Source organism: Bos grunniens, chromosome 24, assembly GCF_055505025.1.
Source record: "Bos grunniens cultivar Pamir isolate PY7600 chromosome 24, Bosgru_T2T1.0, whole genome shotgun sequence".
Lineage (NCBI taxonomy): Eukaryota > Metazoa > Chordata > Mammalia > Artiodactyla > Bovidae > Bos > Bos grunniens.
In genome coordinates, this window is record NC_141188.1 from 52,796,269 (window position 1) to 52,822,478 (window position 26,210).

Consider the following 26,210-nt stretch of genomic DNA (forward strand, 5'->3'; position numbering starts at 1 on the left):
GATTTCTAATATTCTTAGTTATTATTTGGCAAAGATGTTTACCCTCTGAATTACTCTCTTTCTTTTCTCCTTTCTCAAAGATCTTGTATTTTAGTTACCTTTGAATATTGGGATTCCATTGCTATCAATAGTAAGAAGGGAACCAATAATATTGGCAGGGTCGTCTGTGTTTACAAGGTCTAATCTTAGTGCTGAAGCCTCAGTTGTCCTGCTAGCTGTGGTTCTGCAACAGGGTTTCCCAACCACATGCCACGAACCTGTTCTGATAGAAGCAAACATTCATTTCTCCAGCCACATTGGAAGACTGCCTCTGGCCACGTAGAGCCCTTATTTTCCCTACAGTGTTATACGAACACTAACCTTTTCTAGGTACATCAGAGACATCACTTTTCCTACAAAGGTCCATCTAGTCAAAGCTATGGTATTTCCAGTAGTCGTGTATGGATGTGAGTTGGACCATAAAGAAGGCTGAGCCCGAAAAATTGATACTTTCAAACTGTGGTGCTGGAGAAGACTCTTGAGAGTCTCTTGGACAGCAAGGAGATCAAATCAGTCAATCCCAAAGGAAATAAATCCTGAGTGTTCATTGGAAGGACTAATGCTGAAGTTCCAATACTTTGACCACCTGATACAAAGAGCAACTCATTGGAAAAGACCCAGATTCTGGGAAAGATTGAGGGTATGAGGAGAAGCGGGTGACAGAGGATGAGATGGTTGGATAGCATCATCAATGGATCACCTCAATGGACATGAGTTTGTGCAAACTCTGGGAGATAGTGAAGGACAAGGAGGCCCGGTGTGTCGCAGTGTATGGGGGTCGCAAAGAGTCGGACATGACTTAGTGACTTAACAGCAAAAACAAGGTACATTTTTTTAAAATTTTATTTTATTTTTAAACTTTACATAATTGTATTAGTTTTGCCAAATATCAAAATGAATCCGCCACAGGTATACATGTGTTCCCCATCCTGAACCCTCCTCCCTCCTCCCTCCCCATTACCATCCCTCTGGGTCGTCCCAGTGCACTAGCCCCAAGCATCCAGTATCGTGCATCGAACCTGGACTGGCAACTCGTTTCATACATGATATTTTACATGTTTCAATGCCATTCTCCCAAATCTTCCCACCCTCTCCCTAACAAGGTACATTTTAATGTGGACAGGATGCTTGTGGTTTCTCTGAAAGAATATGAATAGATAAAGTGAAGGATCCCTTTGTCTCTAAGGTCCTGCCACCGATTGCCCAGGTTATGTCCAAAAATTTGCCAAGAAGAGTCCATACCATTGCGGCACTGGTTCAGGAGTGTTTGTCTCCACATTTGCAACCCCAAGGAAGTTAGGTAAGAATTTATACATCCTACTAGATTGGAAGGAGAAACTTCGGTACAAAGCATGAAAGTATTGAAATCAGCATCGATTCTACAAAGGGGGTCCTCAAAATGGGGGTCTTTGGGCAAGCAGAATCAATGTCACTGGAAACTTGTTAGAAAGGCAAAATCTTGAGCCCCAGTTCAGAGCTCTGAATCAGACACTCTGGGATGAGCCCCTTCTTCTACCCCTTAAGAAGCTACCCAGATGATTCTCATGTTTGTTTAGGTTTGAGCACCACTGATCTATAGTTTCCTAAATGTAACAGATAACAGGAAAAAAAACATTATTGGTTTCTTCCCCAAAAGACACTGGATTCTGGGTCCCAGGAGGGGGATCATATTTCCACTGTCTTTTTGTGTGGCTTTGGATCAATGACTTAGCTTTATTGTGTCTTAATTTTTTTTTAATTTAAAAGTTAGGAACGGGATTAGGTTTTCTTCTTCCTTATAATTTTATTCATTGCCCCATATTTTTAAGTTGCATCAAATGCTGTAGCATCTTTTACAGAAGTGGAGATGGGGGTATGAGTGGGAGTTTCCAGGTTTTCAGGACCCTTTCATGATGCTGAGGAAGGAAGGAACCATCCTCTGTCCACCTTGTGCAACAGGAGTTCGCCCAAACAGGACTTTTTCTGCTTGATGGGTAATAGATGTCTGTGAAAGGGATGTGGGCTGAAGACTCCATTACCAGTCTTTGGTTCCTAATCCTGGCCTTGATATCAACTCTCACTGGGATGTCAGGCAAGTCTTAATAGCTCTCTGGATCTCAGTTCTTTTACCTGGAATATAAAATCAACTAGGTAAAGAGAGCTTTATGTACTTAGAACAAGGATCAGAGAGCAGGTAGCCAATAAATGCTCCATTTTCTTTCCTTTTCAATTCAAATATTCCATTCTTTGGGATTCTCTAGTGTTAAATATTCGGAGAAGGCAATGGAAACCCACTCCAGTACTCTTGCCTGGAAAATCCCATGGACGGAGGAGCCTGGTAGGCTGCAGTCCACGGGGTTGCTAGGAGTCTGACACGACTGAGCGACTTCACTTTCACTTTTCACTTCCATGCATTGGAGAAGGAAATGGCAACCCACTCCAGTGTTCTTGCCTGGAGAATCCCAGGGACGGGGGAGCCTGGTGGGCTGCTGTCTCTGGGGTCACACAGAGTCAGACACGACTGAAGCGACTTAGCAGCAGCAGCAGCAGTGTTAAAGATTGCTCTGCAGACACTGAGTCTTGACTGCAGCATTATTATTCGGGTTCCTAAGGTTAACACCCAAAGGAAACACTTGTTGACAGCAGTCAATGATCTTGCTGGCTCATGTTAACTTATCCAAGGAAGCCTGATTACCCACCTTCAGTGAAAGTAGCTCAGTTGTGTCTGACTCTTTGCGACCCCATGAACTGTAGCCCACCAGGCTCCTCTGTCCATGGAACTCTTCAGGCAAGAATGCTGGAGTGGGTAACCATTCCCTTCTCCAGGGGATCTTCCCAAGCCAGGGATTGAATCCAGGTCTCCTACAGTGCAGGCAGATTCTTTACCAACTGAGACACCAGGGAAGTCCATCTTCCACCCAGTATTGATTGAGAACTATCGGCACTTTTGACAACTTATTGCTTATATGTACCAGCAGTTTCAGGGTCTCCCATAACTCTGGGCTTCCTGTCTAAAGCTGTTGGCCAAATTTCATAGCACATCCTTGTTTAAATGGGGCAACATGATGTGTGAATATTCATATATGTCTTGTTTTAATTAAAATTGTTTTATCAGTGAGAGATTAGAAGCAATTTCTTATTGGTATTTATATATTTTATATTCACATAATGATATTTTAAAGGAATCTTACAATTTTTAATATCAGTGATATGCCAGATGCTTTTCAGTAGGTTAATCTATTTAATTCTTACAATTCTTCAAGTTGGTAAAATAGGTGTTATTGCCTCCATTGAAGACAAGAAACTAAGACTCAGTTTGAATAACTTTTGAAAGGTCACTCAGTATGTGATGAAACCAGGATATGAACCCAAATGCTTTCCTTTCCAGGGTCAGTGCTTTTTGTACAGAAGCAAAGATCTCCTAAAACTCATGTTTGCTGGGTAAATGGCTTTAGTATTTACATAAGGGTTTCTCTGATTGAGGAAGGTGCTGAGAAGGTGTTAAAATTCAAGTTTAATCAATCAACCAATTAGTATTTATTGAATGCCTGCTGGGTGCAAGGATTACACTTGGTGCTATGGGGGATAAACAACAACAACAGAAAGATGAAACTGATAATAGTGTCGTGGAGGAAGAGAAATATACATGCATACAGAGCGACCTGGGAGGCCTCAGAGAGCAGGAGCGGGAAAGACAGGCCAAGAGTGGCCTGAAACCAGGGCTACCCAGGTCCCCTGCAACTGGGCTGGTCAGGATAGGTTATTTCTGATTTGGTGTACATATCAGATTTTACTATGTTTCTGATATTATATTGTTGAATTTCTGCAGCAGCTCTGTTTCCATTTTAGAGTTGGGTAAGCCAAGTATCAGATAGATGAATTGAGCCTTGCCCATACATACAATCGGAGAAGGCGATGGCACCCCACTCCAGTACTCTTGCCTGGAAAATTCCACGGACGGAGGAGCCTGATGGGCTGCAGTCCATGGGGTCGAGAAGAGTCGGACACAACTGGGTGACTTCACTTTCACTTTTCACTTTCATGCATTGGAGAAGGAAATGGCAACTCACTCCAGTGTTCTTGCCTGGAGAATCCCAGGGACGGGGGAGCCTGGTGGGCTGCCATCTATGGGGTCGCACAGTGTCGGACACGACTGAAGCGACTTAGCAGCAGCAGGCCTGCCAATGCAAGAGACACAGGAGACGCAAGTTAGATCCCTGGGTTGTGAAGATCCCCTGGAGTAGGAAATGGCAACCCACTCCAGTATTCTTGTCTGGAAAATTCCATGGAGAGAGGAGCCTGGCAGGTTACATGTCCATGGGGTCGCAGAGTCGGACACGGCTGAGCACACACGTGAACACCGGCAAGGGACTCACACTTGGGCCTTGAGTCCGTGTCTAGTCTTCGTTCTGCATCATTTATTAGAACTAACTCTAGAAAAGGCTTGTTAACGTTTATGCTTTCCCCAGAGTAGACTTGAAATCATCTAAATGCCAAGAAATGGGGGTTTAAAGACCAGATTTCCTTTATTCATTCAGAATTGCAGAGTTATATAAAGAAAGAGCAGTGTTTCTTTGAAGGAATGTTTTTGTTTAGTTGAAGGTTTTTTTATGTGTTTTAAGCAGTCATGCTGGTGTTTGTTCAGGTATGTGCTAAAGATTCAAATATTAGGGACTTTCCCAGTGGTCCAGTGGTTAAGACTGTGTTTCCAGTACAGTGGGCCTGGGTTCAATCCCTGGTCCAGGAACTAAGATCCCACATGATGCACGGTGTAGCCAAAAAAAAAAAGATTAAACATTAAAAGAGCAGCTTAGAATTTTGTACAGCTCTGTAGAGAGACTCCCACCCTCTACTTCTCAAACCCTTGTTTGTTGTTTAGTCTTTAAGTCGCACCTGACTCTTTTGTGACCCCCATGGATTATAGCTCACCAGGCTCCTCTGTGGGTGGGATTTCCCAGGCAAAAATACTCAAGTGGGTGGCCATTTCCTCCTCCACCGGATATCCTGCATTGGCAGGAGGATTCTTTATCACTGAGCCACCAGGGGAGCCCTTCTCAGTCAATTAATCCACATACTAAATTGCCTTCTTGTTTGGGAGGGGAGGTTGTGGCCTCTGTCGATAGAGGATGCCCAGAGCCTTGGACAGTGAGGCTGGGCGGAGGAGGGGTTAAACCTGATTGGGGGTGGGGATGAGACCTCCAAAGGGTAAGGGTCACCACAGAGTTCAGAGCAACACCTTCTACTGGGGAGTCACCGGTGAAGCCAGGCAGAGGAACAATTTTTAAACATTTCTGGAGTTCAGGCAACTGCTCTGTAGCCTGTTCCTGGGGTGGTGCCGGGACCCTGGGGAGCGGCGTCTAATGACTTACCTGCGGTGGTAACGTTGGCAGGCATCAGCCTGCGGGGCTTTGACGGGAGGCAGAAAACCAGACGGATTGCCTGAGGCTTCCCCACCACAGGCAAAGCAAATGTCAGCACCGCCCCGAAGAGCCAGGCAGCCCCGAAGGGAAGCAGGGGCACAAACTGTTTGTTCAAGGAGAAAATGGAAATTTCCAAGAGGGAATTCCAAGTGCTTGTTTGTATTTTGGTTTGTTGATAAAGAACATTTTAAAATATAAAGGCTTTCGGGAAAGAATGCAGGTTTTTTTTTAAAAATATATATTTTTATTACAATCATCTAAAAATTATATATTTTGATAAGAATAAACAGGAATAAATAGAAATTGAATTGCTGAGGTTTAAAAAAAAAGCTTCTTTTGAAGCAGGAACTTAGTATCTTCAATAAGAATGTCCAATATATTATCAAAGAGTAATCTAAGTATAATAAGATCCCTACTGCTCGTGTACTTCTAGATAATGGAGCAGAACTTACCTTCCATGGTAAGCACAGGCACGGTCCCAATTTGAAAAGTTGAAATGTATTATTAAAATGTCCTTTCAGGATTGAACAAATTAAAAATTCTGTAATACCAACCACAAAGATATATGTGTATCTAACACTCAATAAGTATTTATTGATAAGTTAATCTTTTTTTCAGAGGCTTTTGTTAGAATCCTAATCTTTTGGATTCTCATATCTGTATGTTAGTCTGGTGTTAATTTTATTCTAATCAGCAGGGAAATGTTAATACATACTGTAGCTTAATTACTAGAAATACTCCATCATGGTGTCCGATGGCTGCAACATTATTGTTAAATGGACAAAATGTAATGTGTATAATTAACAAATATGAAGACTGCAAAATGGGCCAGCTAAGAACAAGTTTTTCCCAAAGAATCACTGATAATGCAAAGTTCTGTTGGCTGTTCTCATTGTAAAATTTGCATGGATCACTACTTCCTACTTTTGATCCCATTCTGGCTTGTTAGGTTAGATATCATGAAAGTTCCCCAACCTACACCCCTAAGCTATTTTGACACCATAAATAAGTAAGTGAAGATGCTCAGTCGTGTCCGACTCTTTGCGACTCCATGGACTGTAGCCTACCATGCTCCTCCATCCATGGGATTATCCAGGCAAGAGTACTGGAGTGGGTGCCATTGCCTTCTCCAGAGGATCTTCCCAACCCCAGGGGTCGAACCTGGGTCTCCCGCATTGTAGTCAGATGCTTTACCATGTGAGCCACCAGGGAAGTCCTATTTTGACACCATATATTATATATATTTATATGAAAATATTGGCTGGGAACTTATATCTCCTCTGTATCAGTAATCTTAAGGGTGTAGATATTAAATCCCATAAGAAGGCAACCAACTAAAAATAATTCAAGGAGTTAAATTTTAGATCCAGGAAAAACAAAACAAAACAGAACTAGTTATTATCAAAACCAGCCAAGCCTCTTCCTGATGGGTGTGAAATCTGAGGCCAGAGACAGTGACTTGTTCAAGCTCAGCCAGCCAGTCACAGGCTTGTGGTGACCACCCTGGACTCCTCAAGGTCCTCAGATCAGTGCTTCAGCTGCCAGGCAACGTTTCCCAGTAGTTCTTCCCATCACGGACTCGTGTTGCATGTACCTCGGTAACTGCTGCTTTCCCTCGGGAACAAAGGGATGAATTGGATGGTTGATCAAATCCCCTTCCGGCACAGTGTGCTGAGGCTAGCTAGAAAATTTCTGCAAGGCCTGTTATTTTCCTCACCAGTAAACGAGCAGTGCCTCCACTTGCAAGCAGGCAGCACAAGATTATAAAAGAAACAGAACCCACAGTAAACTTTAATCAACACAGAGAGATTGAGGTGACTTCCAGGTTTGGGTCAACTTGAGTGTAAAGTTAGCGTTCCTACAGATACCGCGCAAAGGCACCGTCCTTTTGGACCTGTGCCGAGATTCTCTAAGGACCTTTTGTCTCTTCTTATTGGATCATTCTTTTACCTTCTCCCAGTTGGAATAATTTCCATCTCCACTTGGATTTGAGCAGTGTTTTCTTATCATGTGTTCTTCCGTTTTCTGAACCAGAAAAATCGAGAGGGAAAAACAAAACCTGCCAACGTTCAAGGAAAGTAGAGAAGAATGCTGTTAGCAGAGCAGCTTTCCTTTCGTTCATGATGATTTCCATTTCTTTATTCTGCATTCTCTATCCAACCTCTTCAGTATAGCTTGTGCCCTTTATAATAGGTGGCCTCACAGAGTCTCCACTTGCCCTTGTACCTTAGCATCAAGCCTTTCATTAACACAGTCTCCTTACGTGGACTCCAGACCATAGCTGCCTGCCTACCAGAAACGTTCATCTGAATGCTCCTCATTCTTAGTATCTCCAACATGAATTTCTCAATTGCACCTTCCCTTTTAATCCAGAATCTATGAAGTTGCTCAAGCCACACACATAAACTTTCATCATCTCTCTCTCACCATCACTTCTTGACTCCACTTCCCAAAGAATGCCGCAGATTTCTCTTCCTTTCTCCTCCTATTGCAACAGTCTTTGTTCATAATTTTTTTTCTGGAGTCCTGTAACAGCATCCTATCTGCCCTTCTCGCTTCTAGTGTTGCCCTCTGAAGGCCAGTATCCATACTATTTGAAGTGTCATCTTTCCTAAAACACAGATCCTTTTCTTCCATCCCCATGTTTATAAGCCTTCAATGGCCCTCATTGTGTTTTTTTGACATAAGTCAAAATTCCTCTCTCTGGTGTGCTCAGTTTGTTTTGTAACTGATAGAATAAATAAATTCTTAGCATTACATTACAGATGCAGGAATTTATTAATAGACATTTGGTCAGAGAGATGATCTGAGTCCAGGAACATAAGCCCTCTACTCCATTTTTTTCCCCCTGCCCCTCCTGGTAGAGAAATGTGCTAGGCAGGGTTATGTTTTCAGTCCTGCATGCAGATTTAGGATACCATGCAGATGACTTCAATGAGGCTCTTTTGTGTCTGGCTTTGTTGTAACTTGTGTGATGAAGTTAATTCTGAACAAATACTTTTGTTCTTTGGTTATCTAATTGGCTTTCATTTTAACAGTTGGGCTCATTGGAGCATCAACCCTTTCATTTTAGGCAACGTCAAACTGTCCATATATAATGCACTTTCATGATGAGAGCAGCATTTGAAACTTAACCTAAAATAAGCAGGTCTCCTATTAGCAAACTGATTAGAATAGTACTAATACATAATTTATATTATTGGCCTTCCTGAAATTTCTCCAGGATTGCCCACCAGGGCAGTATGCTCTGGGAACCAGATCAAAGGAGGTTTTCTATCTGTCTCCAGCTTCTCTGTTGCTCTGTCCTTTTATTTTCTAATTTTATTTTATTTTTAAACTTTACATAATTGTATTAGTTTTGCCAAATATCAAAGTGAATCCGCCACAGGTATACATGTGTTCCCCATCCCGAACCCTCCTCCCTCCTCCCTCCCCATACCATCCCTCTGGGCCGTCCAGTGCACCAGCCCCAAGCATCCAGCATCGTGCATCGAACCTGGACTGGCAACTCATTTCCTACATGATATTTTACATGTTTCAATGCCATTCTCCCAAATCTTCCCACCCTCTCCCTCTCCCACAGAGTCCATAAGACTGTTCTATACATCAGTGTCTCTTTTGCTGTCTCGTATACAGAGTTATTGTTACCATCTTTCTAAATTCCATATATATGCGTTAGTATACTGTATTTATGTTTTTCCTTCTGGCTTACTTCACTCTGTATAATAGGCTCCAGTTTCATCCACCTCATTAGAACTGATTCAAATGTATTCTTTTTAATGGCTGAGTAATACTCCATTGTGTATATGTACCACAGCTTTCTTATCCATTCATCTGCTGATGGACATCTAGGTTGCTTCCATGTCCTGGCTATTATAAACAGTGCTGCGATGAACATTGGGGTACACGTGTCTCTTTCCCTTCTGGTTTCCTCAGTGTGTATGCCTAGCAGTGGGATTGCTGGATCATAAGGCAGTTCTATTTCCAGTTTTTTAAGGAATCTCCACACTGTTCTCCATAGTGGCTGTACTAGGTTGCATTCCCACCAACAGTGTAAGAGGGTTCCCTTTTCTCCACACCCTCTCCAGCATTTATTATTTGTAGACTTTTGGATCGCAGCCATTCTGACTGGTGTGAAATGGTACCTCATAGTGGTTTTGATTTGCATTTCTCTGATAATGAGTGATGTTGAGCATCTTTTCATGTGTTTGTTAGCCATCTGTATGTCTTCTTTGGAGAAATGTCTATTTAGTTCTTTGGCCCATTTTTTGATTGGGTCGTTTATTTTTCTGGAGTTGAGCTGTAGGAGTTGCTTGTATATTTTTGAGATTAGTTGTTTGTCGGTTGCTTCATTGGCTATTATTTTCTCCCATTCTGAAGGCTGTCTTTTCACCTTGCTAATAGTTTCCTTTGATGTGCAGAAGCTTTTAAGGTTAATTAGGTCCCATTTGTTTATTTTTGCTTTTATTTCCAATATTCTGGGAGGTGGGTCATAGAGGATCCTGCTGTGATGTATGTCGGAGAGTGTTTTGCCTATGTTCTCCTCTAGGAGTTTTATAGTTTCTGGTCTTACGTTTAGATCTTTAATCCATTTTGAGTTTATTTTTGTGTATGGTGTTAGAAAGTGGTCCAGTTTCATTCTTTTATAAGTGGTTGACCAGATATCCCAGCACCACTTGTTAAAGAGATTGTCTTTAATCCATTGTATATTCTTGCCTCCTTTGTCAAAGATAAGGTGTCCATATGTGCGTGGATTTATCTCTGGGCTTTCTATTTTATTCCATTGATCAATATTTCTGTCTTTGTGCCAGTACCATACTGTCTTGATAACTGTGGCTTTGTAGTAGAGCCTGAAGTCAGGTAGGTTGATTCCTCCAGTTCCATTCTTCTTTCTCAAGATCGCTTTGGCTATTCGAGGTTTTTTGTATTTCCATACAAATTGTGAAATTATTTGTTCTAGCTCTGTGAAGAATACTGTTGGTAGCTTGATAGGGATTGCATTGAATCTATAAATTGCTTTGGGTAGTATACTCATTTTCACTATATTGATTCTTCCAATCCATGAACATGGTATATTTCTCCATCTATTAGTGTCCTCTTTGATTTCTTTCACCAGTGTTTTATAGTTTTCTATATATAGGTCTTTAGTTTCTTTAGGTAGATATATTCCTAAGTATTTTATTCTTTCCGTTGCAATGGTGAATGGAATTGTTTCCTTAATTTCTCTTTCTGTTTTCTCATTATTAGTGTATAGGAATGCAAGGGATTTCTGTGTGTTGATTTTATATCCTGCAACTTTACTATAGTCATTGATTATTTCTAGTAATTTTCTGGTGGAATCTTTAGGGTTTTCTATGTAGAGGATCATGTCATCTGCAAATAGTGAGAGTTTTACTTCTTCTTTTCCAATTTGGATTCCTTTTATTTCTTTTTCTGCTCTGATTGCTGTGGCCAAAACTTCCAAAACTATGTTGAATAGTAATGGTGAAAGTGGGCACCCTTGTCTTGTTCCTGACTTTAGAGGAAATGCTTTCAATTTTTCACCATTGAGGATAATGTTTGCTGTGGGTTTGTCATATATAGCTTTTATTATGTTGAGGTATGTTTCTTCTATTCCTGCTTTCTGGAGAGTTTTTATCATAAATGGATGTTGAATTTTGTCAAAGGCTTTCTCTGCATCTATTGAGATAATCATATGGTTTTTATTTTTCAATTTGTTAATGTGGTGTATTACATTGATTGATTTGCGGATATTGAAGAATCCTTGCATCCCTGGGATAAAGCCCACTTGATCATGGTGTATGATCTTTTTAATGTGTTGCTGGATTCTGATTGCTAGAATTTTGTTAAGGATTTTTGCATCTATGTTCATCAGTGATATTGGCCTGTAGTTTTCTTTTTTTGTGGGATCTTTGTCAGGTTTTGGTATTAGGGTGATGGTGGCCTCATAGAATGAGTTTGGAAGTTTACCTTCCTCTGCAATTTTCTGGAAGAGTTTGAGCAGGATAGGTGTGAGCTCTTCTCTAAATTTTTGGTAGAATTCAGCTGTGAAGCCGTCTGGACCGGGGCTTTTGTTTGCTGGAAGATTTTTGATTACAGTTTCAATTTCCATGCTTGTGATGGGTCTGTTAAGATTTTCTATTTCTTCCTGGTCCAATTTTGGAAAGTTGTACTTTTCTAAGAATTTGTCCATTTCTTCCACGTTGTCCACTTTATTGGCATATAATTGTTGATAGTAGTCTCTTATGATCCTTTGTATTTCTGTGTTGTCTGTTGTGATCTCTCCATTTTCGTTTCTAATTTTGTTGATTTGACTTTTCTCCCTTTGTTTCTTAATGAGTCTGGCTAATGGTTTGTCAATTTTATTTATCCTTTCAAAGAACCAGCTTTTGGTTTTGTTGATTTTTGCTATGGTCTCTTTTGTTTCTTTTGCATTTATTTCTGCTCTAATTTTTAAGATTTCTTTCCTTCTACTAACCCTGGGGTTCTTCATTTCTTCCTTTTCTAGTTGCTTTAGGTGTAGAGTTAGGTTATTTATTTGACTTTTTTCTTGTTTCTTGAGGTGTGCCTGTATTGCTATGAACTTTCCCCTTAGGACTGCTTTTACCGTGTCCCACAGGTTTTGGGTTGTTGTGTTTTCATTTTCATTCGTTTCTATGCAAATTTTGATTTCTTTTTTGGTTTCTTCTGTGATTTGTTGGTTATTCAGCAGTGTGTTGTTCAGCCTCCATATGTTGGAATTTTTAATAGTTTTTCTCCTGTAATTGAGATCTAATCTTACTGCATTGTGGTCAGAAAAAATGCTTGGAATGATTTCTATTTTTTTGAATTTACCAAGGCTAGCTTTATGGCCCAGGATGTGATCTATCCTGGAGAAGGTTCCATGTGCGCTTGAGAAAAAGGTGAAATTCATTGTTTTGGGATGAAATGTCCTATAGATATCAATTAGGTCTAACTGGTCTATTGTATCGTTTAAAGTTTGTGTTTCCTTGTTAATTTTCTGTTTAGTTGATCTATCCATAGGTGTAAGTGGGGTATTAAAGTCTCCCACTATTATTGTGTTATTATTAATTTCTCCTTTCATACTTGTTAGCATTTGTCTTACGTACTGTGGTGCTCCCGTGTTGGGTGCATATATATTTATAATTGTTATATCTTCTTCTTGGATTGATCCTTTGATCATTATGTAGTGACCTTCTTTGTCTCTTTTCACAGCCTTTGTTTTAAAGTCTATTTTATCTGATATAAGTATTGCTACTCCTGCTTTCTTTTGGTCCCTATTTGCATGGAAAATCTTTTTCCAGCCCTTCACTTTCAGTCTGTATGTGTCCCCTGTTTTGAGGTGGGTCTCTTGTAGACAACATATGTAGGGGTCTTGTTTTTGTATCCATTCAGCCAGTCTTTGTCTTTTGATTGGGGCATTCAACCCATTTACGTTTAAGGTAATTACTGATAAGTATGATCCTGTTGCCATTTACTTTATTGTTTTGGGTTCGAGTTTATACACCGTTTTTGTGTTTCCTGTCTAGAGAATATCCTTTAGTATTTGTTGGAGAGCTGGTTTGGTGGTGCAGAATTCTCTCAGCTTTTGCTTGTCTGAAAAGCTTTTGATTTCTCCTTCATACTTGAATGAGATCCTTGCTGGGTACAATAATCTGGGCTGTAGGTTATTTTCTTTCATCATTTTAAGTATGTCTTGCCATTCCCTCCTGGCTTGAAGAGTTTCTATTGAAAGATCAGCTGTTATCCGTATGGGAATTCCCTTGTGTGTTATTTGTTGTTTTTCCCTTGCTGCTTTTAATATTTGTTCTTTGTGTTTGATCTTTGTTAATTTGATTGATATGTGTCTTGGGGTGTTTCTCCTTGGGTTTATCCTGTTTGGGACTCTCTGGGTTTCTTGTACTTGGGTGATTATTTCCTTCCCCATTTTAGGGAAGTTTTCCACTATTATCTCCTCAAGTATTTTCTCATGGTCTTTCTTTTTGTCTTCTTCTTCTGGAACCCCTATGATTCGAATGTTGTAGCGTTTAATATTGTCCTGGAGGTCTCTGAGATTGTCCTCATTTCTTTTAATTCGTTTTCCTTTTATCCTCTCTGATTCATTTATTTCTACCATTCTATCTTCTAATTCACTAATCCTGTCTTCTGCCTCTGTTATTCTACTATTTGTTGCCTCCAGAGTGTTTTTAATTTCACTTATTGCATTATTCATTATATATTGACTCTTTTTTATTTCTTCTAGGTCCTTGTTAAACCTTTCTTGCATCTTCTCAATCCTTGTCTCCAGGCTATTTATCTGTGATTCCATTTTAGTTTCAAGATTTTGGATCAATTTCACTGTCATTATTCGGAATTCTTTATCAGGTAGATTCCCTATCTCTTCCTCTTTTGTTTGGTTTGGTGGGCATTTATCCTGTTCCTTTATCTGCTGAGTATTCCTCTGTCTCTTCATCTTGTTTAAATTGCTGAGTTTGGGGTGTCCTTTCTGTATTCTGGCAGTTTGTGGAGTTCTCTTTATTGTGGCGTTTCCTCACTGTGTGTGGGTTTGTACAGGTGGCTTGTCAAGGTTTCCTGGTTAGGGAAGCTTGTGTCGGTGTTCTGGTGGGTGGAGCTGTATTTCTTCTCTCTGGAGTGCAATGAAATGTCCAGTAATGATTTATGAGATGTCTATAGTTTTGGGGTGACTTTGGGCAGCCTGTATCTTGAAGCTCAGGGCTGTGTTCCTTTGTTGCTAGAGAATTTGTTTGGTATGTCTTGCCCTGGAATTTATTGGCCCTTGTGTGGTGCTTGGTTTCAGTGTCGGTATGGATGCATTTGATGAGCTCCCATCAATTAATGTTCCTTGGAGTCAGGAGTTCCCTGGAGTCAGGGTTTGGACTTAAGTCTCCTGCTTCCGGTTATCGGTCTTATTTTTACAGTAGTTTCAAAACTTCTCCTTCTATACAGAACCATTGATAAAACATCTACATTAAAGATGAAAAGTTTCTCTACAGTGAGGGTCACTCAGAGAGGTTCACAGGGTTACATGGAGAAGAGAAGAGGGAGGAGGGAGTTAGAGGTGACCCAAATGAGATGAGGTGAATCAATAGTGGAGAGAGTGGGCTAACCAGTAGTCACTTCCTTATGTGCACTCCACAACTGGACCACTCAGAGATGTTCACGGGGTTATACAGAGAAGAGAAGAAGGAGGAAGGTAACAGAGGTGGCCAGAAGGATAAAAGGGGGGAATGAAAAGGAGGGAGACAGATCCAGCCAGTAATCAGTTCCCTAAGTGTTCTCCACCGTCTGGAACACACAGAATTTCACAGAGTTGGGTAGAGTAGAGAGGGGTTAGGGAGGAGACACAGGCGACCTGGTGGAGAAAAAGGAGAGTCCAAAGGGAGAGAGAGCAGTCAAGCCAGTAATCTCACTCCCTAGTGAAAAATGGGTCCTGAAGATTGGGTCCTTAAAGGTACAAAATTGGTAACAAATACATAAAAGCAAAAATTGAAAATCTAGAGTAGAGTTTGGAATTTCAAAAATATGATGTTAAAGAAAAGAAGAAGGAAAAGAGAGAAAAAACGAACAAACAAAAACAAACAAGGTCACGAAAATTATAAAGAAAGTACAGGTACAAAATTGATAACTAATACCAGAAAGCAAAAATTAAAAATCTAGAGTAGAGTTTGGAATTTCAAAAATACGATGTTAAAGAAAAGAAGAAGGAAAAGAAAGAGAGAAAAAACGAACAAACAAAAACAAACAAGGTCGCGAAAATTATAAAGAAAGTACAGGTACAAAATTGATAACTAATACCAGAAAGCAAAAATTAAAAATCTAGAGTAGAGTTTGGAATTTCAAAAATACAATGTTAAAAAAAAGAAGAAGAAGAAGAAGAAAAATAAAGAGAGAAAACAAACAAACAAATACGAACAATGTCACAAAAATTATAAAGAAAATACAGGTACAAAATTGATATCAAATACCAAAAAGCATAAATTAAAAATCTAGAGTAAAGTTTGGAATTTCAGATATACAATGTTATATAAAAGAAGAAGAGAAAGAAACAGAGAAGGAAAAAAAAAAAAGTCAGAAATTATATAAAAAAAAAAAAAAACTATAGGTACAAAATTGATAACATATACCAAAAAGCGAAAATTAAAAATCTAGAGTAGAGTTTGGAATTTCAAAAATACAATGTTAAAGAAAAGAAGAAAAAAACAAAAACAAAAACAAACAAAAAACAAGGTCAAAAAATTATAAAATATATATATATGAAGTTTGCTGAAGAAGAAAAAAAATAGGGTCTTTTTTTTTTTTGCAAAGTAATAGGTTATAAAAGTGAAATTTAAAGGAACAATAGAGGACTTAAAAAAAAATTTTTTTAATTAAAAAAAAACAAAAAAAGGAAAGAATGATCGTAAAAATAATAAAAATATATCTAGGACTTTTTTGTTTTTTTTTTGTGGGTGTTGTGGGTTCAGTTCATTTTTGGCTAGTTCCTTGGTCAGATTTATATTTCTCAAGATCTATAGGCCCCTTCCTATGTAGTCCGTAGTAACCACAGGGTTTTGATCTATTGCCTGTAGCTTCCAAGGCGTTTCCCTCTGTTATATCTTCTTCTGTTTGCTAGTCTCTTCAGTATCTGGTTTCCGCCCTGACACAAAGGGCACGGTGGAGGACACTTTTTTTTCTTTTTTTTTTTTTTTAGGCTTACTTGTTCAGTCGCGCTGTGGGGAGGGAGGGAGGGAGGGATGCTGCAAACAAATAACACTGGTGTGGGCTCGCAGTGCCTCAGCCACCCTGGGTCTGCCCCTGCTCACGGCGCGTGTAGCCTCCCTGTCCACACTGCTCGGACTCTAGGTTGTTCCGCCGGGAACAATCCGAGGCTGGCCCTGGGCTGCATGCACTTCCCAGGTCCAAGCCGCTCAGGTTCAGGCACTCGGGTAGTCCTCAGAGGCGCAGACTCAGTTGGGCCTGCGTTTTGTGCTCTTCCCAGGTCCGAGCAGCTCAGGTGATGAGGTGTTTGGCGAGCGCCAATGCTGCGACTTATCGCCTCCCCGCCACTCGGTTATCTGGGTGTTAAAACCGGCGCACCTTCTCAGGCAGATGTTAACCGTCCAGACCCCCAAGAAGTTTTAGTTAGCAAAGAAGCCTGCTTACAGTTTTATAGATAATGTCTCTCTGGGGCTGCGATTGCCCCCTTCCGGCTCTGGCTGCCTGTCCCCGGAGGGGGAAGATCTGCAGCCGGCTATCTCTGTTCAATTCTTTGTTCCGTGCGCGGGCCTGGCGGTCTTAGGTTAGGGCTGGCTTTTCGCGTGGTAGATATCCCACAGTCCGGTTTGCTAGCCCAAATTATTTCGCTCAGATAGCGCTCAGGGTATTCAGGCCAGATTCTTACTCTCAGTGATGCAGCCCACGCCGTGCCTCCCTGCCCAGCCCCGGCTTGCTAATGGCGGATGCAGGCGTCTGCGCTGCTTCTCCACTGGGGGAGTTACCGTAGGGCTCGCAATCTGCGAGTTTTAATTGTTTATTTATTTTTTCTCCCTGTTATGTTGCCCTCTGTGCTTCCAAAGCTCGGCACAGATTCGGCAGTGAGAAGGTTTCCTGGTGTTTGGAAACTTCTCTCTTTTTAAGATTCCCTTTCCGGGACGGAACTCCGTCCCTCCCTCTTTTGTCTCTTTTTTTTTGTTTTTAATATTTTTTCCTACCTCCTTTCGAAGAGTTGGGTTGCTTTTCTGGGTGCCTGATGTCCTCTGCCGGCATTCAGAAGTTGTTTTGTGGAATTTACTCGACGTTTAAATGCTCTTTTGATGAATTTGTGGGGGAGAAAGTGTTCTCCCTGTCCTACTCCTCCGCCATCTTGGCTCCTCCCTCCTTTTATTTTCTAAAGTCAGGTTTGTTGTGGTGTAATTTATACACAGTAAAACTTCACCGTTATGTAGTTTGGTGTGTCATGTGTTTCCAAGTGTTTGAAGGATGTGCACATTTACCTTCTCACTGTAATCGAGAGGAAACATTCCCATTACTCAGAAAAGTTCCTTATGCTCTGCAGTCCATTCCTTCCCCACACCTGTTATAGAGAGAAGCAAGGAAATGAATTCCACCAACAGTGTAAGTGATCTTGGAAGCAAAGTCTTCCCCAGGCAAGCCTTGAAGTGAGACTGCAGCTTTGCCAGAACCAAAGAAGCTAAGCCATACCTGGACTCCTGACCCATAGAAACTTAGATAACAAACGTGCATTTTTAAAAGCCACTAAATTTGTGTTAATTTGCTATACTTGTTGCCACAGCAACAGACAACTGATATAGGCTGGTTGTTTCCAGTTTCTGGTGGTTACAAACAAAGCTGTTTTGTGCATTCACATGTAAGTCTGGGTAGTGACCTATATTCTTATTTCTTTTGGGTAAATACCTAGGAGTGGGGTTGCTGAATCATATGATAAGTTTGCTTAACTTTTAAGTAACTGCCAAGCTGTTCTCCAAAGTGTCTGTGCCATTATATTCTCACCAGCAATGTTTAAGGTTCTGGGTACTCCATATCCACATCAGCAGTTGTGATTGATTGTTTAAACTCTTAGCCATTCTAAGAGGTGAATAATGGCATTTCACTGTGGTTTTAATTTGCATTTCTGTAAGATGTTCAAGCTGGTTTTAGAAAAGGCAGAGGAACCAGAGATCAAATTGCCAACAGCCACTGGATCATGGAAAAAGCAAGAGAGTTCCAGAAAAACATCTATTTCTGCTTTATTGACTATGCCAAAGCCTTTGACTGTGTGGATCACAATCAACTGTGGAAAATTCTGAAAGAGATGGGAATACCAGACCACCTGATCTGCCTCCTGAGAAACCTGTATGCAGGTCAGGAAGCAACAGTTAGAACTGGACATGGAACAACAGACTGGTTCCAAATAGGAAAAGGAGTTCGTCAAGGCTGTATATTGTCACCCTGCTTATTTAACTTATATGCATAGTACATCATGAGAAATTCTGGGCTGGAAGAAGCACAAGCTGGAATCAAGATTGCCGGGAGAAATATCAATAACCTCAGCTATGCAGATGACACCACCCTTATGGCAGAAAGTGAAGAGGAACTAAAAAGCCTCTTGATGAAAGTGAAAGAGGAGAGGGAAAAAGTTGGCTTAAAGCTCAACATTCAGAGAATGAAGATCATGGCATCTGGTCCCATCACTTCATGGGAAATAGATGGGGAAACAGTGGAAACAGTGTCAGACTTTATTTTTTTGGACTCCAAAATCACTGCAGATGGTGATTGCAGCCATGAAATTAAAAGACGCTTACTCCTTGGAAGGAAAGTTATGACCAACATAGACAGCATATTCAAAAGCAGAGACATTACTTTGCCAACAAAGGTCCATCTAATCAAGGCTATGGTTTTTCCAGTGGTCATGTATGGATATGAGAATTGGACTATGAAGAAAGCTGAGTGCCGAAGAATTGATGCTTTGGAACTGGTGTTGGATAAGACTCTTAAGAGTTCCTTGGACTGCAAGAAGATCGAACCAGTCCATCCTAAAGGAGATCAGTCCTAGGTGTTCATTGGAAGGACTGATGCTAAAGTTGAAACTCCAATACTTTGGCCACCTCATGCAAAGAGTTGACTCATTGGAAAAGACTCTGATGCTGAGAGGGATTGGGGGCAGGAGAAAAAGGGGACGACAGAGGATGAGATGGCTGGATGGCATCACCAACTCGATGGACGTGAGTTTGGGTGAACTCCGGGAGTTGGTGATGGACAGGGAGGCCTGGCGTGCTGTGAGTCATGGGGTCACAAAGAGTCGGACATGAATGAGTGACTGAAGTGAATGAGTAGTGACATTGAGTACTTTTTATATGCTTATTTTTCTACCCTTTTCTCTCCTTTGAATTATCTATTCGAGTTGTTCACCCATTTAAAAAAAAAGAAACAACTTGTTTGGTCATTGAATTATGAGAGTTCTTTATGTATATTAGGTATAGTCTTTTAACAGATATGTGTTTTGTAAATATTGTCTCATGGTCTGTAGGTTGACTTTTTATTTTCCTAAGTGTCTCTCAATATCAGAAATGTTTAGCTCTAATGAAATAAAACAGTATTTTTATTTTATAGATAATGATTTTATATCTAGGAAACTTTTGCCTAATCCAAGGGTACAAATATTTTCTTCTATATTTTGTTCTAACACTTTCATAGCTTTAGGTTTTACTTTTAGATATCTGATCCATTTTGAGTAATTTATACAAGGTACAATGCATGTCTCTAGTTAGAGTTTTTTTTTTTTTAATTATGAATATGTATTAAATTTTGTCAAAACATTTTTCTCCATCTACTGAAATGATACTATAGTCTTCTTCTTTAGTCTGATACTATGGTGAATTACATTTACTGATTTTTAGAATTGAATCAGTCTTACATTATCAGAATAAAACCTGCTTGGTCATGATGTTCTTATCCTTGACATTCCCAGCTTTGGTTTAGGCTTGGTTGAGGTCAAGTCCTCTTTACTTTTGGCTTCCACTGTACAGTCTGTCCTCTGGTCTTTCTGCAGTGCCTTTAGTTTCCTAACCTGAACTTATTGCCTCGCATCTTTGTTATACAACTTTAGAGGTGTTTGCTTAGTCCACCAAATGTCTGATTTGTTAAGAACTGTATTCTCATTTCTCCCAAGAGGGTTAAGGCCTTGAGAACCTTGTTTGTACCTTATGACCCTGGCTACAGCTGATTGGACCAGGAGTGGGCACCTGACCTAAGTTGGAACAGTCATTTCCTCTTTCCCAGGAACTTGGATTGGAAACTCAAATATACCAGTTGGTTTATGCTGATTGCTTGAAGTGAGAACGTGTTGTCAGGAGCCAACCTTTTGGCATAGCCAAGTTCAGCCAATGCAAGAATCATGGAGAAAATACGTTGGTTTGGACAGAGATAGGAGACTATTGAATTTCTTAATCCTTTTCTTTGGTTTAATGATTCATTCCTATATTCTTCCTTCCCCATGTATTTCCTTTCTTTCTTAAGATAGTTTTGAATCAGATTTTCTACTTGGAACCAAAACTGCCTTGGCCACTTTATGCTTCAATGATTTTGTACACTCTGTTCCTATAGCTTAGAATGCCATACTCTAACTGGTTTGCTCCTGATTCTTCTAGATGTCTAGGCAGCTTATGCTCGGGTTAAAATTATTCTGATTCCCTTCTCAGGTAGAGGCAATATTTCATAATGAAAGCTATCATTTATCCCTTCTATCACATTTATTATACATTATTATAATACTCGTGTTAGACTCCAAGCTCAAAGAACTTGGTCTTTAGTATTTCATATCACGGGGTTTAGTGTTCGGTCCAACTTATATCCTAGTAAATGCTTAGAATGAAAAAATTAATCGAGTAGGTTAGGTGAAACACTTTGCTTTGGTAAATATTCAAGGGCCTTTATCCCTTATCTTCAGAAGCAAGGGTTAGAGAGGCAACACTTCCAACTTCTCTTTGTCTCTGTCTTCCATAAGATTGGTTCTCAAAGGTGGTTGCATATTAGAATCATCTGGGGGAGCTTTTAGAAAATCTTGGTACTTCGTCTGATCCCTGCACCAATTAAAGCAAAATCTCTAGGGAAAGACCCAGAATTAGATTTTTAAAACTATGACCACTTGGCGGATGAAGCTTAAGTAATATAAACAATGCAATACTGATGACTTGGTCAGCCCTCCAGAAATGCTGAAGTAATAGACTGCGACTGGGAGGCAGTGTCTTTAAAAGCTCCCCAGGCAAGTCTAATATGGAGCCAACTTTGGGACCCACAGTCCTAGCGATGTCCTCATTCTCTGGTTCATAGAGAAATTCTTTAGAAACTGAAAATTCATGGCGGTAACAGAAAGTTACACCTTCCGTACTGTATGGGAAGCAGGTGGGGAAATCTGCAATGCAGATCATACGACCTCATTTTGCAGGCCCAGGAATTTGGTACTAATTACGTTTGTCTGATGCAAGAATATCAGTTACACACCTGCCCCAAGTTTTTTCCTCTCACAAACTGTACGATAACCCTGCTTATAGATCATGAGGATCCTTTGCTTGGTAGATACAAAGTAGGCCACAGACGCTGCAGGGGGTAAGGAGGAAGTTGCTGACAGAAGCAGCGCACACCCCTCTTTGTTGCTCTGTCCTTGGTGCTGACTTTGGTAAGGAAAGCATTGCCTCCGCATCTTGTGGCTTCCTGTTTTGACTTCAGGAATTAATGGTGTTTCTTTGCTTAACTTACAGAAATTAATGGTGTTTACACTGGTGGGGGAAAATTAATGCTGTTGCATTGTTATGAGACACAAAGTAAGCGTAAGAAATATTTAGCTGGTAATCAAGAACGTATCTTCTGATGAGTCTGACTTGCCCCCTTTTAGCTAGTTTTATGCATGGCTGCTTCCTAAGACTGCTCAGTGGGTTACAGTTGACAGAGGGAAACCAAAAATTATGACCACTTTACTGAGGCATGGCAAAGCTGCAAACCACGTGGAATGGAGCCGTCAAGCAAACCCAGAGTGGGGTTTCTTTGTTGCCCGCAATCAGTCAGGGCCTCCTTTTGTAATCTGCCTCTTGAGCATCTTAGAATCAGTTTCTTTTGTACCTAAATTTATTCTTGTTATTCAGCGACTATGGTTTTACTATTTGGTATCTGCCTAAATGTCATCCTCTCTGAACTCAACCCAGAGTTGAGTGTTGGGTATGTGATCTCACAACATCCAAAGCCTTCATCCTTGTTGCTGTTGGGCAAACACAGGGCAATATCATCACATAACCCCTTAACAGCACAGCACTCTGTTTCAAATAATTGGGATACACATTTCTTGCCTAGCCCTCACTCTACTTCCTCTACCAGCCTACCCAAATGATTGTCTTTTTCAGTTCTGCTAGTCAGATCTCAGTGGTTTAACCAGACAAATGTTTACTTCACTCTCATGGTCCATGTTGATTGTTGGTTGACCAGGCTCTGCTCTGCTTTGGGCAATCCCAAACTCAGGGCCTTACAGCAGCCACCAACAGCATGGTCAGTTCCCATGGCAGAGGGGGACATAATGTAGCAAGTTACAGACCAACTCTGTTACCACTTGTCACAGTTCATTGGCTAAAGCATGTTGTAAGATCATGCCTGTTTCAAGAAGGCAGAAACATGTAATCTTACTTCTGCCCAGAAGGGGAAATGAGGGTATTCAGAGAACACATGAGAAAACATGTTTTGGATGTTAGGATAATAGTTTACACAGAAAAACACTAAGAATTACACATAAAATTAAAAGGTGAGTTAAAGTCTCTAGTGAGTTGACAAGTTAGAACTAAATTAGAAGTGAGTTGACTCTTCCCATCAGGTGACCAAAGTATTGGAGCTTCAGCTTAAGCATCAGCCTACCATCTAAAAGAAGAAAGACACATTTCTGAAAATAGCACTCAAAAATGAGAGACCATTAGGCATCCCTAAAGATGACCTGAGGATTAACTAGGTGAGTGTGCATGCCACTTTGGGACCAGCTCAAGTATACAGAGAGGCCTAAATTCTTCAGATCCACATTAGAAGTTTGTCTACATAATAAACATTTAAATTGAGTTGTTGTTGTTCAATTGCAAAGTCGTGTTTAATGCTTTGTGACCCCATAGACTGCAGCGTGCCAGGCTTCCCTGTCCTTCACTATCTTCCAGAGTTTGCTCAAATTCATGTCCATTGAGTTGGTAATGCCATCCAACCATCTCATCCTCTGTCACCCTCTTCTCCATTTGCCTTCAATCTTTCCCAGCATCAGGGTCTTTTCCAGTGAGTCGACTCTTCTCATCAGGTGACCAAAGTATTGGAGCTTCAGCTTAAGCATCAGTCCTTCCAATGAATATTCAGGATTGATTTGCTTTAGGATTGACTGGTTTGATCTCCTTGCAGTCCAAGGGGCTCTCAGGAGTCTTCTCCAGCACCACAATTCGAAAGTATCAGTTCTTCTGCACTCAGCCTTCTTTACGGTCCAACTCTCACAACCATACATGACTACTGAAAAACCCATAGCTTTGACTATAAAAACCTTTGTTAGCAAAGTGACGTCTCTGATTTTCAATATACTGTCTAAGTTTGTCATAGTTTTCCTTTTAATTAACACTTAAATTGAGAGCCAAAGAATAATACTGTTGGCTGCAATAAAAAGACAAGCTTGAAACCCCCACAAATAGATGATGTAATCAGGGCCCAGAGAGGGAAAGGTTTTTACCCTTAGTATCCCATAATGGGTAAGAGGCAGAACTAAACAGAGACAAGTTATGATTCTGAGTCCAGTGGTCTTTATGTCATACAGTAGTATCTGTCTTATTGTATTGATTCTAAGGAAAGTTTCCAACTGTTGACAGCTATGGACTCAGACTATATGAACTTGAAACAAATTTGCTTCCAGGCATCCTTTCTGACTCTGCTCTTTGGTTGAGGGCACCATCCAGTTTATAATAGGACTTAGAATTCCTCGCTTATGACTTCTAAGCGTTAATTTGGGGTGTTGATTTTTTTCCTCCGTTTTGTTTAATGGATGAATTAGGTTTGATCAACATTCTAGTAATGTCTTGTAAAAATATAGGTTTAGAGTACATAATCCAGCAGCTTGTGAGAAAATCATTTTCAAGGGAAATAAATTTGCTCCAATCAGAAACAGGATTAGTCAGGCTTGACCTGCTAAATTGAATCAGAGAGTTCTATAGCATCAGATGTTCCCGGCATTGACCTTTTAATGAGAAATGGTCCTATAAGATCTGTTTTACTCCTCTGTGAAATATTTTATGAATTTGAACAAAGCTTTCCATCATTTAGATACTATCAGGAGCTGAAGATGGGTTAGGCTGAGACCAAGTAAAATTAGTTTCTGATGGCCTGGCCGGGTAGAACATGTCTCATTTGTTAACTTGCTGACCCTCTTTCTTTCCCAAGCCAAAAGGCTCAAAAGACCAGACCCTAGTAAATACCTTTTATTAAGAGAAGAAAAAGACCAAAGCAACCTAGCAGAAGCTCTTTGGGGAAAAAAAAAAATCTCATAAGTATGCAGTGTCTCCTGCCGGGAGGAACAGAGCAGCTGGGCTTGTGGCTTTCACATCGTATCCACAACTCCTGTCCTCAAATGCAGCTTCGGGGCTTGACAACTGGAGTTGACTGGTTAAGTGGGTTGTAAGTTCCGTCTTTAAAATCACCCAGCTGTTCCTTTTCTCAAAAAAGGAAAACCAACCCAGCTGGTAGGTGGGAGTTTCCCACTGTGACCCAGGAAGCCGAGGTCTGGAGACAGGTGCAGAAGGGGAAATGTGGGAAGAGGGAGTGGGAGGAGGTGAGGCAGGGCCGCAGCCTTCGCCTAGTCTGCCCCAGCTCTGTGGGGCCGCCCGCCAACAGGGTGGGGGCTGTCCCAAGTAGTTATGTGGAAAGGAGGCTTGTATTTCCTGCTGTGCTTTGCAGTCAGATAGGAATGGAGGGAAAGGGCGTGATAGGATCCTTGGATGAAGCTGGAGGAGGTCCTACAAACTGAGTCTAATCATTTTGGAGATGATGAAGCTGAGGTCTACAGGGGCACATGCTTGGCCCATGGACACAATTGGAGTCTCGTTATTCCAACTCTACTGAGACCTCTTCTCTGTCTAATAACTCAACGCAGTGTGGGACAGATGCATACGATCTAGACCTGGCATTAAAGACCCTGTAATATCACTGCGGAGACAGTATAATTACATAAACAACTTATAATAAATAATGCTGTTAAGCACAGAGGTCTTTATTTCTATGCCACCAAATGTGCTGAATGTACTTAAACAAGATCCTTAACCTCTCTGTTGCTTGGGTGCTGCTACCTCTGTAAGATATTAAACATTTACATACCTATAAATCTAGGTAGTAAAAAATAGAATTAAATTAAAAATTTTTTGTATTTAGAGAACCAATGATCATGGTCCTGGGGATGCAGAGAGAAGGTCTACAGTTAACTCTGGAACTTCCCCCAACATGGCTGCTCACAGTTCAGAGAGACAGCACTGTGGCCTTCATCCTCTCCTATGTCTTTCTCAAAATGGGGTCCTTCTCTGATAATCCACCTTTGGGGTCTTACCTTGGTGTCCCCCCAATGTATTCCTTTGAAATAGAGCCCCTACTGTCTCTACTCAAGACATTAATAAAGTTATGTATTTTTCCTCTCACTCTTTGACAGATGTTGAGTCTAACAGAGAGTTGGGAGGTAAGGGCCAGAGAAGTGATGACTCTGCTTTGTCCTCTCCTCTCCAAGGTGACAAGTGATTTAGCTGGTACTTTCGTGGTGTAAGTCAAAAAACGAGACAAATGGTAGTATCTGAGGACTATGTCTTCAGCACTCTGACATCCTTTAAGGATTCCTCATTGATTCAGTGAGTCTCCTGGTCTATAGATAAACACGATTTAGACAGGTCTAGAATGGTGCCGGGAAACCTGAGTGTTATTCTTCCCTCTGCCAGGCTGTGTGATCTTGAGTGAGGACTTCTATCTCGGATTCCTAGTTTCTTCATCTTTAAAAGGAGACATTTTTCTGCTCTGTGTGACCTCCAAGGTTGTTAAGGGACTGTAGTCAACCAATATATGTGAAGACATTGACTATAAAGAATAACACATATAGGAGAAAAGGGAACCCTCCCATACTGTTGGTGGGAATGTAAACTGGTATAGCTACTACTCAATACAGTATATGGAGGTTTCTCAAAAAACTAAAAAGAGAACCACCATATAACTCACTCATTCCTCTCCTGGGTATATATCTGGAAAAAAAAAAAAAAGAGAGAA

At 40.6% G+C, this 26,210-nt stretch overlaps 1 long non-coding RNA gene across 1 annotated transcript in view; it reads left to right on the plus strand.

Annotated features, from left to right (window-relative positions):
* Positions 1 to 26,210, plus strand: part of LOC147346293 (uncharacterized) — a 134,567-nt gene that overhangs the window by 87,692 nt on the left and 20,665 nt on the right. Inside the window, exon 2 of the long non-coding RNA XR_015154097.1 lies at positions 1,226 to 1,339. This is a non-coding gene — a long non-coding RNA (uncharacterized LOC147346293). The remainder of the gene's footprint in view (positions 1 to 1,225; positions 1,340 to 26,210) is intronic.